This window comes from Merops nubicus, unplaced genomic scaffold, assembly GCF_000691845.1.
Source record: "Merops nubicus isolate BGI_N331 unplaced genomic scaffold, ASM69184v1 scaffold2178, whole genome shotgun sequence".
Classification (NCBI taxonomy): domain Eukaryota; kingdom Metazoa; phylum Chordata; class Aves; order Coraciiformes; family Meropidae; genus Merops; species Merops nubicus.
In genome coordinates this window covers 9,761-14,508 of record NW_008627533.1, presented here as the reverse complement: position 1 = coordinate 14,508, position 4,748 = coordinate 9,761, and positions in this window count along the sequence as shown.

The following is a 4,748-nucleotide window of genomic DNA, read 5'->3' as shown; positions in this document are numbered from 1 at the left end:
ACTAAAGCCAAGATTAATTTGGGTATTAATTTGTGGGGTGCTGAAGAAAGCAAGAAGAACCTAACAAATGGTCCCCATGTAGAAATTAGGTGCTGATTAGAGAAGTGTACAAAAAATGGGGAAACTGCCTCCCTTACTCCTGGTGTTCTAAGAACATCTCGAATGCAGAATTTCTGAAACAAGATTTCTATCCTTGCCGTCTACACCTGAGATTTAATCCATCCAAAAAAAAGCATTTGAGCTGTCTTGTTGTGTTGTTGGTGCTCTCTTCTGAACAGCACTATGCTGTGTGTCAGAGCAACTATCCTATGTCCTTCTCGACATGGAGAGGTAGGGAGGCAGGTCTTGAGGAGGTGTAAATTGCCACAGCTCCCTTGAAGTCAAGAGAAAATGAATTGTTGATTATCTGCACTAAGACTGTTCTTTGGGAATCCTGCAATATGGGGAAAGTGGAAACCTACTGGAGAGCTGAGCTAACACTTTCAACAATAAAACTTTGTCTTCAAGAAAGAGAAAATGTTTGGCGTGGTTGAGCCTTTCCGCCCTCACCAAATGAAAACCACTGTAGCAAATGATGACTAGGAAAGGAGGAAGAGGCAAAGGCCCTGGGTGTGTGTTGTAGCAAACTCAGCTGCTCCTGGTACCGTTTCCTCGCAGCGGTGGCTGCGCCCGGCTCTCGTCCACAGCACCAGTCTGGGCTGCAGCGAGCACTGAGGCTGTTGCCACGGCCAGTCAGATAGCCTCCTAGCTCAGTTTGAGGAATCTGCTTAATCTGGAACAATTAGAGACCAGCTTTGCTGCTGTGGTGAGGCAGAGGTGCATTACAGAAACATCTGTGGCACCACCTTATTTTGTCTGTTATTTAAACACTGGGTAGGTGAGCTGGTAGTCCTTTTTTTCTCCCAATGATGATAGAGTGAAGTGAGGTTATAATAAAAACCTATAAACTGGAAAACCTTTTAACGCGTTTAAGCTTTAGAGATTGTGATTGCACATTATCTCCTGCAGCTGTTGTAAAAGCTATTGACTACTTAGCTGATTACCCTCAATTGTAATGTATTAATCTTTAGGGATATTTTCACACTTAATGAACTTTATTAGTCAGGAATTTTACCTCTCCTCTTTTCCCTTCTTGGTTAGCTGTAGTCAAGAATAACAGCTATTAGGCTGGGAACTTGAAGACCGAGATATATGGAACTGAATAGCTGGAATCAGTACAATTATTCCAATATTTGGGATTTAGTCTTACGTATGGGATATCTTCTGGAACGTGTATGTTGTTTTACAGTCAGTCTAGTTTATAGATATAATTTTCTAGATCAATATTTCTGCTTCTTAAACTACTTTTTAAGAACTTTTAGAGAAGCTTTTTGAAACGGGAGAAAAGCTGATTGCATTTTGGGTGCAGAGAAGGCACAAGCAGACATTATGTTTCCACTTCTAAATAACTAAAATGCATTTCACTGTGTCAGTATTAGAATCTGAGCTCTTAACTGAAATCACAAATTAGTACTAAGACTCACTAAAAGGTTTAGGTCAAGCTGAAAGCACTGTCACCTCTCACAGCTGGAGACTGCGAAGCAAACAACACTTTAAGGATGTGTGCTGTCGTTAGGGTAGTGTTAATGTCATGCTTATGCTTCCAAAGTAAGCAGTATATAAAAACAGTGAAGCCTTAGTACTTTGCTCAAATGCCATCTGACAGTCCTCAGGGTCAAACGTGTATATTTTCAGATAAAATTAATGGAATGGCTTTTGTTAATGACAAGGCATACAGCATTGTGAGGTCCTTCCCAAAAAGTCCAGGTCAAGGCTGGCAGAGATGGTGGCCAGAATTCAGACATGGCTGTGTCCCTGTCCTGCTCTCACTGTGTGTGTCTGTCCTGTAGGTCGTTCTGCTCCGTTAAACGGTTGCTGACAGGAAGCCTGAAAATGGACCATGGCTCTAGGTGTTTATTAACAGACCTTTGAAATGTTCTCGGTGTAAGTTAACCCCAGTGGGATCTCACAGGTAATAACCGACACAAGAGGACTTTCTATGGAAGAGCTGTGCATGTCAAGTGGCTCATTAAAACTTGTTATTTCATGTTTTAAAACTCCTTGTATTGCTAGTATGGAGAGTGAACGTGTTTATATTGAAGGTTGTGCAGAGTGAAGTGAGCTGATTCAGTGACAATCTGTTTGATAATGGCCCATTTCTCAATCTGTTGCTGCTTTTTATCAAAAGTTTTGGCAGGTGCTCAGTGTGATCACACTGAAAGGGCTCAATCAAACAGTGCAAGTGAATTGTGGGGTGCTGGTCTCTCGAGTCTGCGGCACTGTTGTTAGCAGTGCAGAGGCTCATAGCACTACCTGGAATCTGAGAACTGCTGGGGTTTTTTCCTTCTTTTTTTTTCTCATTGTAGTGAAAGCCTTTGTGTGTGTCTAGGAATGTCTGATGCTCCGGTCCCGTGGAGCAGCTAGAGCCAGGCATCTCCCTGCAGCAAGGGAGAACTACCTTTCCACTAGAACACTTTGAGTAGCTTTCCTTCAAAATGCTACTCACTGAGAGAGCAGGTGACTTGCAGAGATGAAGTGTGATATCAGTATTAAAGATTTTTGTCACTCAAATGCTTTCTCACATAGTTTGCACATATTTATGTGAGCTTTCCCTTAATTTCTCCCATTCATAATAGTTGCAGGAATGTTCCTGCAAGCAAAACAAGGCATTTAGTATCCAGCTCAACTGTTCTTTGGGGTTAATCTCCATGTTCCTTTCATGCTAGGAGTAGTGAGGATTCTGTGTTGAGATCATTTTACTGGTAACAAGACTGTTGTGGCAGATAGGATGGATTTAGGACTTTACATATACAAGGAGTAAAAAGTACATGTTTTCAGCTTTTCCCCCCACCTTTTCCTATGTATGGTAAATATATGATGGACTACTAAAAAAACCCCAAAAGTGCTATTTAAGAACAACTGAATCACCAGGTGAGCCTCTGAATGCAGAAACCCTGTCACCTCATCATGGCATCTCACATCCTGAAATAATGTGGCTTTGAGCTAGGCAGGGGTTTGTATATGTGTCTGACTTGTATCAAATGTAAGTTAAGGCTTTAAGTAAATTCATATTCTTAATTTTTCCTTGTGCCTTTGAAGCAATGTTGCTGTAGGCCAGTTGTTTGAAAGAAGGAACTGAATTAGCTTGGAAGGTTTATCCATCCCTGTTAATTATCTCCTGTTTTGCAGTTGCAGGAAGCACACTCTGCTGCGGCACAGCGCAGCAATCTAAACCTTTGTCTAAAGCTTGCTAAGTTTTGACCAGACAGCTTTTGAGAGTTTATTTTAGAAAATGTGTCTTTTGGTACCTTTTGTGTGGTCGATGAAGTCGCTAGTGTGGGTGTCCAGCCATGCAGCAGGAAGCTTTTTGAGGTTCAAGCTTCAAGTGTGATGAGTTCCAGCACCAACCATACCAGCAGAACTGCTGTGCTAGGAAGTGAACCGTTTTGCATGGCAAAAGTGAGATGCAGGGAAGAAGTATTAAGCTCCCAGTTCTTGCTGCAGCACGAGTTTCAGTTTCATGCTGAGGAAAAGCTGCAGCTCTTGACCTGAGGCATACTGAGCAGCACCATCTTCAATAATCCTTGAAACAAGTAATAATTCATTTGTGCTTCTCACCTGATAGCAAAGAAACCTGACTATCAGTCTTGGTATGGAAATAAGAGCAACTCTACCTGGGCATTCTGTGTTCGTGCAGCACAGGTGCCAGCTGTCTCGGGACCCGTCCAGCTGAGCTGTGTGGGTGCTCCCCCACTGCTGGCAGAGAAGAGGTGTGCTTCATTTGGTCTGTTTAGGGTTTTTTTTAGAAAAAAAAAAAAGCCAAGCTCTGTAGCTAGTCATCTCCACTAAGGAGCGCAGCGCAGCAGTGGCTACCCATCCTGTGAGCACTTTATTCACTCCAATGGCCTGGCAGAATTTACAGGCGAAATATCTTAAACTTAGACCTTGGTGATGACTGAAGTAGCTTGTTTTGCAGGCTGGATCCCCACTTCCCAAGAAGAGGGTTGGGGTGCCTAAGGCTCGGTGGGGTTCCACAGCTGTTTGGTATGATCAGCAGGGCTCTCCCTGCCCTGCTGTCCCCCCTGTAACCAGCTGTGCCGCCTTGTCCCCCTGTATGCTCACTGGACCTGTCCCAGCCCATGGAGACGGTTGCTCAGAGACCTTAACCAACAGGGGCACTAACTTATTTTTGTTCAGTTTCCTGGAGTAGCTGACGGCAGGGTCTGATGGACACCCCTGCTGGCATGTGGAAGGGGTGGGCATGTTCAGCTGGGCCAGAAATGCCTCGGTTTGCCCGAGTTTCTGCCCTCTCTCAGCAGTACAATGTGAGAAGTGCCCCAGACACCTCTCGGGATGTTCCAGGTCCTGTGAGGGTTGCGTGACCTTGCAGAGAACCGGGAACCCCTAGTTCAAGCTACCCAGACCTGCATTTTCTGCTATTTGGTCTGCATTACACCCCTCTGGCAGTGCTGACGTCCCCAGCAGAGGTGAGATAACCTGGTTGCCAAAAGTGGCACTGATACTGCTACAAGTGAGGAGACTGGAAATGGGGCGTTCAATGTGAAGAGTTTATTACACCGTGAGCCAATGACAGGATTGAGTCCGCAACTACTGTTGGCCTAATTTCAGTACAGCATGTTTCCATCACATTTTGCAGGGGCAACATGTCTTCCCTTTCCCATTCTTGTCTCTTTTTTTCCCCACATTTA